Source organism: Patagioenas fasciata, chromosome 11 (genome assembly GCF_037038585.1).
Source record: "Patagioenas fasciata isolate bPatFas1 chromosome 11, bPatFas1.hap1, whole genome shotgun sequence".
NCBI classification, from domain to species: Eukaryota; Metazoa; Chordata; class Aves; order Columbiformes; family Columbidae; genus Patagioenas; species Patagioenas fasciata.
Window position 1 is genome coordinate 19,914,298 of NC_092530.1, and position 13,566 is coordinate 19,927,863.

Sequence of the window (13,566 nt, forward strand, 5' to 3'; positions counted from 1 at the left end):
TAAAGTGTATTTTTATTGGCTAAAATTTGCAACCAGAATCAGAAATATTCACAGTTCTGTTGTGTTTGTAAAGCAACGTGAAGCATTGACCCAATCTGAACACAGGGCTGCCACCACATAGCGTAAAATTGACCTAAGCCTTTAAATCTTTGTAAAATTATTACTCCTATCTACGAGAGTCACTCTAATAAACTGATGAATATGTAAGAGTTTCCAACATCCAATGAGAAATCTGGCTGCATAAAAAGAATAAAAGGCTGAACAGAAGAGAGTCTAATTCTTCTCAGGAAGCTGCTACATCTGATGTGATGAGGAAACTCCCACTGTGAGCTGTGTCACTTCCATCATGTGGGACCACTCTGGGAGACCTTGTCATTTTGTAGCTTCAGAAAATTAACTACAAAATTATTTTTCCTGACGGTTTTGACAATGAAATGTGTTTTGTTTTATATTGTAATGACTGGACTGACAGTCTTTCTCTAAATAATTCATACAAAGATTCGTTATGTGTGACTGGGCAATGCAGATCCAGAAATGTGCACCTGTAACATTGGCAACATAGAGAAATAAATACTCATTACAATGAATTTTACTGGGCAGTTCTAGTCAAATGTGCCCTACATCTATTTAGCTTTTAAAGAGAAGAGAGAGAATGATCTAATGTTGATGTGCACCTCATCTATTAATAGTTTGTTAGGTAACTGTCATGTTTCTAGAATTTCATTTTTTATGGCAGTGGTGGAAAATAATTAAACACAAAAAAGGGACATGTACTATCACTTTATACAAGAGCTAGCGCCTTGTATTAATGTTCCTGTTTCATGCCTGAATTGATTACTTTGCACTGTTCACACCTCCAGGCATAGGAATGGCTCATCTTTCTGACCCAAAAAGGATCTTCTGTGCCTGAATACATATTTGCTTTTCTCCTGAAACCAGAAGAAGATATTAATACCTGAACCCATGTTTTCTTCTGGTCCTGGTGGAGGTGGCAGAATCGGGTTCCTGGGCTGTGGGAAGTCCCTCACTGGGGGAAATGGTTTCCCCCTTTTCTGGCCCAGCTCTGCAGTGCAGCTCTGACCCCCAGCTCTTTCTCTCCATTCACCTCCGTATTCCCAGAGCAGGTTTTTGCTTTTTCTTTCTCAGTTCAAGGCCTCTCTTGAATTAACTTCTGTTCTCCACCACTTCTACGCAAAAGTGTCCCTAAGGCCCTCAGTTTCCCGAGCCCTTCTAGCAATTTTTGGTGTGAATGTCGGTGTGGCAAATGTAGAAATTAGGACAGTTATGAGGTCACCTATCCCAAATCAGACAACCGGAGGCTGGATGGGGAAAAGCTGTGGCAACGCTCCCTGCCCAGGAGCACAGAGAACAGGGTGCAAGGGCCCAGGCACCCACACCTCACATGCTCCTCATGGGAACCAGTCTCTGGGCCAGCCCCTGGCTCCTCTGTGTGGGGAGCCCTTCGTCCAGTGTGCCTACCAGCATCAGTTTCCCCTGAGCATCCTCAGCAGCACCCAACGGGGTTGCTCCTCGGAGAAAAGGGGAGGCTGCAAGGGGAACCCAGAGCTCTGTGCTGCAGGACTGAGGGAGCCAGAGATGCCGATGCATGGGAGAAAGTTTGAAGTCTTGCATGGGAGAAGGAGTGGGAACCCAGGAGAAGGCAGGGATACTTATAGAGAAGAAGGCAAGCATGGTTGGAGGAAAGTTGCGTACCGGGTAAGAATGAGGGATGCTTGCAGGATGGGAGGAACGCATACACGGGAGGTGGGATGCAGGCAGGGCGGAAGGTGGGATACATGCAGAACACGAGGGACACAGGCAGGGCAAGGCATGGCAGAGCAGCCCGGTGGGAACGGGAGCGCGCCCTGGCTGGGGCCGCAGCTCCTCCCCATCCTGAGTGATTCCTCGGCCGCCTAATCGCCGCGCCGGGACGCCGTGATGTGCAGGCGCACGGCCCAATCCGGCCGGGGCGGCGGGGCTGGGGCGCGCCGAGCGCGGGCAGCGGCGCTGGGACACGGTTCGGCAGGACGGATCGGCTCAGCTCGGCACGGCGCACGGGAGGTGAGCGCTACCAGGAGCTCTTCCAGCGCGGCTCCGACTTGGGGAAAGTTGCCGGCGCTCGCTTCGCCGGCCGGAGCCGCACCGGCCCGAGCGGAGCATCCCGGCAGTAGCGGCGGGGAGGGAGGCGCCGACTGGCCCCAGCGGCTCCGCGGGGCCCAGCCCAGCCCGCCCTGCCGCCCGGCTCCGCTCCCGGCCAGGCGTGTCCCCGCGCCACCGCCCCGGGAGAGTCCCGGGACAATGGGGCGGCGGGACGGGCACGGAGCGGGTAGAGGTCGCGGAGCCCTGCGCGGAGCCGGGGCGGAAGGCGCGGAGCCCAGCGTACATCGGTGCGCGTCGGGACGCGGAGTACGTGTCTGCTGGGCGCGCTCCTGCCGCCCCTTCCAGCCTCCCCGCGGCGATGAAAAGGCACTTGGCTGATTCATTCCCCTGGAAAACTTCAGCCCTGGGCTGAGGGGGGGGGCCCGGCACGGGAGATGCGCTGCCCCGTGGCCGCTGTTAGTGCGTTTTGTGCGGCCGGGCCGGGCCGTGAGCTCCGCCGCTGGGACAGAGGGACGCGCAGCGAAAGCCCCGATTTCTGCAAAACTTCAGGCTTTGTGCGAGTTGATAGAAGCAGAACCCGGCTGCAAGGGAGGGGAGATGCTGCTTCCCGCTGCGGGTTCCCGCAGAGCAGTACTGAAAAGGGGCTTCAGTTTGCATTTAACTTTTATCTTTTATGCAGGATAGTGTCCCCAAAAGCAGAAAGAGTGAGGAAATTGGACCCAACTTCTCATCTAATTGAAGTGAGGTGAAGTGAAGCAGTGGGACAGCTGTGTGGGTTTATTTTTATACATCTCTAATTTGGTCTGGGAGAGGAAGTGTCACCCTGCTCCCCCGAACAATGGCTTCTTGTCGGTAGCCTACAAAGTGAAGGGGAAGAGCAAGGAGTTTTTCAGGAGGTGAAGCTTTAGACTTTCCTTTGCATAGGAAATTCTGGGGCACCCTGACACTGACTGTGAGCATTGTAACGGATGGCATCAAGTCTCGATGCTCACAAAGGTAACAAACTCTGTAGTGTGACTGTGCTCCAGTTTTAAGTTCTTGTATAAGTGGAAACAGGGGTGAGATGTGTGGAAGGGAGTCTAAACTCTGGTTAATGCTTCCTTGGGACAGGCTGCATGTGTCTGCTCTGTAATAGCATCCCTACAGCAGAGCATCACTTGAACTCCTTTCTTTTCAGGAGAGCTGTTGGTATAGCTCCGAGCAAATGCCTCTGATGTTGTTATTGCTGTTACACAATCCCAGTGGAATGTGTGTGCACATGAGAGCTTGGCTTCCTGTTTTTGGTCAGTCTGTAGAAGAGACTATAAAAGATAATAGATATCTCAGATAAATTGCTTTTGCATGAGAACTTTAAGCTATTGTTCACCCAGTAACACTTGTGACTTATCCAATGAGCCTGGTAACCTGAGGAAAAAAAACCTCCTTAATGCTGGGAGACTCACTCAGAGTAACTTTAAAGACAACAGCTGGAACCTGGATATAAAGAGGCAATAGTTATAGAGATCAACATATGTCAGTGCTGTGCATAATGATGTATAGAAATTCAATCTGTTTTGAAAAGAAGTCTTGTGTAAAGAGGTGCTTCTGGTAGTTTGTCAGTGGTGGGCAGGGTTTCAAGGAGATTAGTGGACATAAGGCAAGTCCTCTGGGTGCAATATTCTGCAGCTGACTTCTGCCCCAGGGGTATTTGATGGCCTTCTGTGGGGTGTGTGCATGCAGAGAAATTCCAGATCTGCTGGTTTGCATCTGAATAACTCTTCAAAAAAAGTAGTATGTTATAATTTGTTAAGAGAAATGTTTTTGAAACACTACTGTTATCACAGCCTGCTAATCTTGCCAAAAGTTTAACAATTTGAGGATGTTGCTTGGTTGTAACCAAGCTCCTTTGAAAGAATTCTTTGCCTGTGAAAGATGAATTACTCATTCTTTGTCTGGGTTAAGAGATCATAATGTGATTATTTAGTGCTAGATATCAAGAATTATGCTTAACCAGGGTCTTTGTTCTCTTATCAGAGCTAATCTGACGAAGTTTCCCCTCCTATAAAGTAGGCAAACGTGTCTCCAGATTAAAGAATGCCCAAACCTTCAGAAACCTGTTTACTAGTTTTGGCTAGATTATCTTCACAGTGGGGAGGGGTCTGGGGACTGACGACTTCATTAGGTATTCAGCTGATGGATGCTCGGATTTGGGATAAATGCAGAGGAACTCCTTCCCCTGGGGCTCCCCTACTGACTTCTCTGCCCCGGGTTTCAATTGTTGGGAGATTAAGATGGTGAGTGAAGGAATTGCAGCCATGTTAAATGGGTTTGCTGGTGAATTCACTCATGTGGGATCTTCTAGTAACTCTTTCCTGTATTTACTTGGCTCTCTAGTGCAGTGACTTAACTGGCTTTGGAGAAGTGGAAATAATAAAGTTCTCACAAAGGAAGTAAATGAGAATGCTTCTCAGTGATTGATTGAGAAGGATGTTAGGGACAGTAATTAAGTAATTTTGCTTGAGCAGCTGCCAGTGATCTAAGTGATCCAAGGGACTCATGAATAACTTCATAGGTAAACTTCATGTTGGAAGTACTGTCTCTGTCTTTTGTATAGTAAAACTGCAAGTGCTTCATTTCTGCTACCTAAAGGGGACCTATAAGAAAGCTGGAGAGGGGCTTTTTACAAGGGCATGTAGTTATAGGACAAGGGTTAATGGCCTTAAACTGAAAGAGGGTGGATTTAGACTAGATAAAAGGAAGAGGTTCTTCCCCATAAGGGTGGTGAGGCACTGGGACAGGCTGCCCAAAGAAGCAGCCTGAATGCCACATCCTGAAAGTGTTCAAGGCCAGGTTGGATGGGGCTTTAGGCAGCCTGGTCTGATGGAAGGTGTCCTTGCCCATGGCAGTGGGAAGTAGATGATCTTCAAGGTCCCTTCCAACCCAAACCGTTCTATGATTCTAAGGGAAATACTTTTCTTTTTATGTGATCGGCAGTGGGTTTAGCAAGGGTGTGCCCATCATTTTTCTATGTAGGTATTTTAATCCACTTCCTTATCAAAGTATTAATAGATGGTAGTTATCAGTAGTAAGTACACTTGATCACTTATGACAGCTACATTTAGTACTTAAGGTTGTCTTGGTGATATTTCAGGTGTTAGTAGCTCACTTGGTGATGTTACCCAAGTACACCCTGTGTTCTTCGTAACCTGTTTTACATAGCATTAAATGATAGGGGTGTGTGTGGGGGGGAGGGAAACAACAACAACAAAAGAGCCTGTGTTTTCAGCAAAACCAAGGACTGAATGAGTTCTGCTTTATGCCAGGTTTTTTCAGGTTGGTTTTTGTTTGTTTTGATGATGGTGTTGTCGTTGATTCTTAGTTTTGGTGGTGGTGTTGTGGTTGTTTTTTTGTTTGAAGTTACAATGTCTTATATCTCTTTCCTTCTTAAAATGTTTAGTACTGTGGACCGGAATCCTCTGGGGACATTTGTCCCTCCTTAGATACAGGTCTGTTAGCTTGATTTTCTTGCATGTGTACAGCCTATGGCAGAGGAAGTGATGGTAAAGCAGCGTCTGGCCTATTTGCATTATTCTAGCACAGGTTTTGTACAGATCCAGCAGAGCCCTGCAAGGAAAGTGCAGTCCCAGCTCACTAATGACGTTCAACAACAGTGTTCAAGGTGACTCGCAAGCTGCTCTGCTGGGAGGCAGGTGAATCCTGTGCAGGGACATGGTGATGCTTCTGAGCCAGAAGAGAAAAAGCAAAGGTGGAGACGGAAGGACAGGGGTGTCAACTGCTGCAGGGTTGCTTTGTAGCTTACAGAGAGTAGCACAGGTGAAATTTATGTGGCTACAACTTGGTTTTTATCAGTGTGCCACACAGTAGCAACAAACAGTAAAAGAAACATAGTTTATGTTGGTGTTTTCTTTAGGCTTCGAGTATTAGTTTTGCTTGCATGTGTGTTAGAGTAGTAATTCAGCACAGAAAAAAGCAGAGTCTCATGTCTCGGTGCCAGTTGTTTAAACATGTGACTGACAAGCTATCAACCTGCATGGTGCAATAACAGATATTAATTTTTAACTTATTAGTTGCTACTGAGAAGTTCCTTGTCATATAGCCACAATATGATACGTTAATATTTGTTAACTAATTACTGACCTTTGCATACTCAGTACTTTTTGAACTAAGTACCATTGTGTACTAAGTATTCTATGTATCTTTTTGAACACTGAGTTCATGGAGTAATTAAAGCTGTTAATTACATCAAAAAAGCCAAACATGAATCCACAAAATTCTACCACCAGATACCTGTGGAAAGGTAGTGTTAAATACTGAATTTAACAAGTTTATCAAGTAACCTTAATGTGTATGCAGAGGAAAACATCCTCAGAATCTCTTAACTTCAAGTACATTGCAAAACTGAGACCGACTCCAGGGGGTGATGCAAGGTTGTATTAAATCAGTATTTGCTGGGTTACTCTAATGAATGTCACAATATTGCCTTGCTCTTTTTTTATCGCTGGTCCCCAAAACATTTGATAGGCATCTGTTGACATCTTTGCACATACATTCCTGTTGTCACTTTGGGAATTGGGTTATTGCACAAGCAGGACTGTGTTTGTGGTGACCAGGTCTTGGCTGCAGTGCTGCTGGTGGGGGTGTGCATGGAAGAATTGTTTTTTCTCTGACCATCCAGAGAGTAGTTGCTCAGTCTCTAAAACAAAATTGGCTTTCCCTGCTTGTCCAGCCCCGAGATACCTGCAACTCTTGCTGCTAGTAGATGAGTAGGTGGGAATGTGAGAGGTGTCACCTCTTGATTGAAGGCAGTTGAGTGATGGTCTGCACCTGGGCTTTGGGTGGAGTGGCTGGGAGAAATAGTGCTAACTGGCCATCCTGGAGGTCCTCTGAGTAGAGGTAGCTCAGCTGACAGTGACTGGGCAGCTATAATTGCTTTCAGCTGTGTGACTGCTGGCCGTGAATGGGTTACAGTTATATCCCCTGCTCCACACGCTTGAGTTTGGGTGTTCATATGGGTACACTGTCTCTCTTGGATTGATTGGGTGGCAGGGAATTAAAAGTAGGTATCACCAGCATGGTCTGTGTTGGGAGTGGGTGTGCAGTGGGTGGCGCTTAGACAGAGCAGCATTTAGTACAACTTTGGACGTAGCAACTGTTGACTTCATGCTCTTCAGTGCTGAATTTGTAGGTAATGGGTCAAGTTTGTCCTGTCCATCCTCACTGGTGTTTCCTGTCCTGAATGTTCTTCCTGCCTCTTGGTCAGGTTTTTCCTGAAGTGGAGACTTCAGTAATACCTCTCCATCATGTTCTGTGCTGTGAGATTCACTTGGGGTGCTGCAGCATGGCCTTCGAGAAGTCTCATGGTTTGTGCAGGTCCCTTCCCTGACTGAAGGGCTAGGTTAGGTGTAGATTTCCTCTGCTTTACCAACAAGCAGCATGAACCTGTCTGGGTGGCATTGCCACACTGTGATGTCAGTATCAGCCTGGGGACAGGGTATGCCAGCTGTCATAAATCCTCCTGCCCCGTCTGCAGCCCCCAGCCCACCCAGTCTCCCTTGGCATGTGGCACCAGCACAGCTCTCAGGGTGTGTCTGCTGTGGCATGGAGTACGAGCTGCCTGTGCAGGGTGATGGATGCCCACCCTTGTAATTGATGACCAAAGAGATTATTTGATTACAGATGAAAAATGGGAGTCATGAGTGTTTGTGGCTGCAGAGCCCAACTCTGGGCAGTAGGCTCTGTGTCTGACATTTCAGGTATTCAGTGTGACCTTGTGTGATAAGGTTTTGATGTACTCTGTGTGATCTGCCAGCAACCTTTCTTCTCATACGGCTGAGCAGGAAAACATGGTCAATTGATGGAGCTGGAAGATGGAAGTCTCCACTTAAAAGGGCTGGAGAGAAGGGTGGGAGGAGAGGACATGCCAGTTTGCCCTCTGCTAATACCACGTTGTTTGATTCAGAAATTGTGGCATTGGAGATGATCAAGCTCTTCCCTGCAGTGGCCACATCTGACATCAGTGCTGCCAAGAGGCAGCTGCTCTGACAGCAGGACTGCCCGCTTGGCCCAGTCCACCCTTTCCTGCTGGGTCTATTCTCATTACAGGGGTGTGGACCTCCCTGGACAGAGTGCTGAGAGGTAGTTGCCAGTGCACTCAGTTACTGTGGCATCCACCAGTCTCCTGGGAATCTGTCATCTGTTGGCTTTTTTGTTAATAGATTAAAAATGCCAAGAATGACAAGCAAGTCCTGTCTGGCCTGCTTGGAAGAATTATATCATGTGTGCTCTTCTAACAGCTAGTGTTTCAGATCTGGGTTTTGTGGGTTAACACTTGGGCTAGTCAAAGCTAGTTCTGTCACTGGGCTTGTTAGTGGAGTGATGATGATGAGGAGGAGGCCTCTGTGCCCCAGGAGAGTTGCTATCAGCAGAGATGGAGTTATTGAGGACCATTCTTTCTCTTTTGTTTGTTTTGCTAGCTGATTCCTGTTAGTTTATCTCCACCTTTCAGCAGCCGTGAGTCATGAGGCTGACTGCTGCTTGTGGAAATGCAGCATCCTTGTCAGACGGGCTGCTTGCCTTAGGTCCCTTTTCTTGCGTCCCCCTATGCCAGCTGGTCTGTGGTCTCCAACGCCCTGTGCCAGGGGACAATGTGCACATTCCTGGGGGTGAACTGACTCCACCTGCAACATCCAGACTGTTCCCAAGGGTGCGGCAGCCTGTGCACTACTGATATTTGGGAATCATAATGGAAGAAATAAAATAATTATTGGTTTGACATGCATCTGAGGATGTGGGGAGCAGGACAACTGTCTGAAAGAGGAAGCTCTGGTTAGGAGTGCTGCTGATTGCTCATGTCAATCCATATGCGCCATATGTTTCTAACCAGTCCCCGTGTCTCATTTCCTTCTCTCAAATGCTTACAGCTGTTTTTCCTGCCTCTTCAGTAGGTTTTTTGTTCCTGTGAAAAGAGTGACAGCTCACAGATGCTGCTAGGAGTCTCTACTGCATAGCTGGGAAAAGAGACTATTACTGTGACCTTCAAGAGAAGCGAAGGGTGTAGTGTCTCTGCAGGAGGCCTAATTTCTGATGTTTTGAAGTAAGCTTTTATTTTTTTTCTTTTTAAAGCTGAAAATAGTTTTCTGTGTCATTCACGGTTTCCCCATCACATACTGCCCTTAGTGATGGAAGTGAAAGACCAGGTAGTTGGTGCTGTAATTTAGGGGTGGAACAAAGAAGGAAGAAATTACATTGGCCATGAACATTTTATCTAGACTTTAGAGGCGTTCACCATCCAGCCTTGCTGCTATACTTGTAAAATCTGGGTTGAACTTCTCAGTGTTGCTTAGATGTTGGCTTTTTTTCTAAGAAGTCCATGGCTGAAATGATAGCAGTGCTTGAGGTTCATTGTTGCTGGTCTTCCACTTAGCCTGGTGTACTGTCTCTTCTATTCTGCCTTTTTTCAATTTTGCCAAGAGAAGTAATTGCAGACTTCTGCAGTGGGGTTAATAATCCAGCTCTGATCATGTGAAGGAGCAGCTCTAGAGATGCTGTTGCCTATGTGAGTGTCTCACAGTTGTCAGATGGATGGATTTTAAAAGGACACCTGAAGACAGTGAGAGAAGATCTGTGTGTCCTTTTTTATACAATGACCTGAGTACAGCTAAGAACATGGGGTTGATATGGCAGAGTAAGTGGCTGTGTTGAGTTGGCTTGGATGTCAAATTGAGCCTGTAACAAGTAAAACTTAGTGATGTGTTAATGGAGGAAGTCTGTGTGATGTTAGGTTCATTAAGGTGCTGATAGCATACAAAACATCTCTGCTCTTAGTGGGTTGGTTGCCTGTTTACCTTTAACCCTAAATAAGCAAAACTTAGTTTCCAATCATCAGGTCACTTTGGTGTCTTTGCTTTGCCTTTTTTGCAGCCCCAATATCACAAAAGAACAAGGTGTCCCAACAGCTGCTGTACTGGTGTCTGAGATGGGAAACCTTGTGTCGGATCATGGTGGTGTGTCCATAACTAGTGATTCCCAAGGATCTCACTGCTGTGCAACGAGCCACAGATTGGCTCTTACTCCTGTACAAAATACACTTCTCAGCCCATGTTATAAATGATACTTCATAAACTGCTGTAGGAAATGGAAAATAATTCTGATTTGTGTTCTTTTACAGCCATGTTCTTTAGACCAAAATACACAGGATAAGTCTGGCCCTTCCCTTTATTCACTTTTCATAACCTCCTTTGTTTTTAATTTATATATCTTTTTATTCTAAATCCTCCCATCCCCAAAATAGAACAGACATCAGCCTGCAAGCAAAAGTTGCCAGTCTTGTGGATTATAGTGGCTTTTTGGCCTGGTTGTAGACTGAGCCCCACCCTACGTAGGCTTGGATTAAAAATAGCCTTTCTTTTGAGCAGGCTGAAAACTGTAGACAACATGTTCACATCTTGGTTTCTGAGGCACTGGCAACCACAGGAAGCCCTCCAGCTGTAAAATGCCTCAGAAAAATCTGGTTTTTGCTGGTTCATCCAAAAGTGCTAAGGTGACCAGTGTCAGGGAGGTGTACAGCCAAATGTCTGGCTGCCAGCCACGTAGTTATCATAGATATTGAGTAAAATTTTAGTCATGCTTCTTGCAGGACCTGAGAGAGTTGAAAACAGTAGACCACAGGCTCTGCAGTCCAACAGCCTGGAAAGAACCCCTCGTCCATCCTTGTAGTGGAGAGAGTTGGCTGAATGGGATGAAGAGAAGAATGGATGCTGTATCACTGAGTCTTAAGGGTAGGAAGCAGTCAAGGCCTTTTATTGATTCATTGAATGCCTACCTGGCTTAAGCAGATGTTAAGAAAATACTGGCAGAAGCTTTTGTAGTTCCTTACACGTGATGGTAACATCTTAGTGTTATAGCAACATGTCTTATGGGTGACAGGAGGACTCTGATGTTCCACTCTCCGGGGCAAGTGTTTGTGAGTGGAAGAGGTTCCTGGATACAAAGGTGCTTTCATGGAGGAAGGTCCAGCAGACTTACAGGTCACTAACTCTAGGAAGGAAGGACAGAGCTCTGAGCAGCTGAAAATGAAGGCAAGTGCTTCCTGCAACTGCTCTTCTACCTGGTTGTATGAGCTTGGCAGAGAGCTGGGTGAGAAGAAAGGACATATGTGGTGCTCTGATGGCTGCTGGCTATGCATTCAAGGAGAGATAGAAATCCTGGCCTAAGGAGAACAATATTTTGGGGCTACACTGGGCATTAAGCTGCCAGTTTAAGTATGAAGTGGTGTGGGCAGAAGTACAAGGGCCAGGAGAATGCTTCTGCCCCACAGCCTCCAGCTCAGTCCTGTCTGTCCAGACCTGAGCTGCACACTCCTCCCTCTTCCAATAACAGGAAAAAGACATTAAGGGTGAAAGGTTGACAGCATCTGGGATGGTGATCTCATTCTACCACTGCCTGCTGGAAAAGCCAAGCCTCAAAACCAAGATTTCTCAGGCAAGTCTGAGTGGTTGGCCATGGGATAGCAAAAGGGAAGAGTCAAGTGTCTCCTTGCTCTGGGCATCTGTTCTCTGCCTCGTGAATGTCAGCTGTTGACTTCTTGCGTTGTTCAGTTTGTTTTCTACTGTTCTTTGCCATGCTTGTGTGAGGCAGCAAATTGTTTTACAGGGTGGTAGCAGATGCCAGGTCCTCCAGCTTAGCCATAAGCCTCTGCGGTTGTTTAGGCCTGGGGTGGGAATAAATGAGCAGGGAAGTGAAATGGAAGGAGGGCAGGGAGATTCTTCCCATTGCCTGTTCCATTACTGTTTATGATGAGCATGCCCTGTGGGCCTGGAATGGTTTACATGACCTTGTTGATCAAATGACTTTCTGAAATGCCTCTTTCTCTTCAGTTTTGTAGACACCGCCTTGGCCTGTTCTGTTTCTGGTTCTTCTATTCTAGACTAGACTGTAAAAAAAAAAAAAAAAAACACATAAAAATGTGAAATATTGTCTCTTTTATAAAACCTTTGTAAACAGTCATGAAACTGACTGTGGGAGGATACTAGAAAGATTCAGTTTCTCCCAAAGCCTGGGGACAGAGCCTTCAGCCTTTGTCTAACTTGGTTGCCTGTTTTTACTTTAGCTGTGAATCAAGGGGCTGTTTGTTCATATCTCAAATTCTTAAAGTGGAAAAACTGACTCCTGCAGTTATGTCTTTACTACAGACATTTTTTTTGCTAGAGGAAACAGAATTTTCCTTAAAATAATGCTAGTTGGGCGGCTTTTTAAAATGGTGTACATAGAGGGACTTAAAGCAATATGAACCGTTGCCTACTGCAGTGTCAGGTTAAGATGGGGTAAAACCTGCAAAAAGCCAATTTTGGCAAAAGCATGAAGACAACAATCTGATACTCTGCAAGATGGGGCAGACTGGATAACATCTGAAGTGCTGCTGTCTCCTGTCAGTGTTTCCAGCATCAGGTGCTGAATGAGGCTGTGGTTTGGGGAGATGCTGGGATTTGCAGGAGGTGTCGGTGACTGTTGGTGCGATAGCTGGAGAGGGCTCACCTCTGATGTGCTACAGGTGATCCTGCCCCTGACCTGTGTCCCATTAGTGCAGCCCTGCCAGAGTTTTGTTTGCTAGAACTGCTGCTGTTGCTTGGGCTCTGGATGATGGAGAGACTGTCTTGCTAGGGAAAAAGGAACAAAAAACCCCTAACAAAACCTAAAAAAAACCCCACAACAAACCAAACAAGAAAAAAACCAAAAAACCCCAAACAAAACCTAACGAAACCCAAGCAAACTAACAAAACAAAAACAAGACCAAAAACCGGAACAAAACCCAAACCCACAAACTGGTTAATTGGATTCCTACTGAAATTGTTATATCTCATTGGGGTGGTGGGAAATGGAGCTTAAGAAAAATCCCCTTTGTTCTCCCTTGCTTTTTTTTTTTTCTATGACCATCAACATATGAAAAGTATTTTGATACTAGAAGGAAAACAGGAAAGCATGCGATTCTGTGCTCAATTTAGATATATGGGACTGATTTTTGCCAATATGTTAGGGATTAAATTAGGGCTCTTCAGAGCTGAATGCATAAGCTGTTTAAAACACAGGTTGAAGACCTTGGATAACAGAAGCTTGTAGCCTCTTTGGATTAGGTCCTGTTTTTCTACAAGATCTTTCCTTCAAAGTGTCTTTGCAGCTTGGCATTGCAGGAGCTGACTGGGCAAGTGAGGTGTGATCCTGCTTCTTCATACTGGAAGTACCACTGTTAATGCCAGAAATAGTGGCTATGAGTGATGCAGTTTCTGTCAATAGAGTGGTGAGATTAGTCTTTTCAGGAGAGCATCCCACCTCTGAAGTACCCATTAGTTTCCAATGGTGACTGGAGCGCTTTGAGTTACCATATTTGTAGCAATGCATGTGTGTCTTTCTAAATTTTATCAGGTTTTGTTGTGTTTGTTTGTTTTTTAATGTTTGTATTGGTCTTTGCCC

General features: G+C 46.1%; 1 protein-coding gene across 2 annotated transcripts in view; it reads left to right on the forward strand.

The window, feature by feature from the left end:
* Positions 1-1,935: 1,935 nt before the first annotated feature.
* Positions 1,936-13,566, forward strand: part of PLS3 (plastin 3) — a 52,893-nt gene continuing 41,262 nt past the window's right edge. The window contains exon 1 of one of the 2 annotated variants that reach the window (XM_065846589.2): positions 1,936-2,061. The gene's annotated coding sequence lies outside the window, so the exon portion shown is untranslated. Of the gene's footprint in view, positions 2,062-9,052; positions 9,194-13,566 lie in introns of those variants that run through there. The other variant, XM_065846591.2, reaches the window with a different exon arrangement.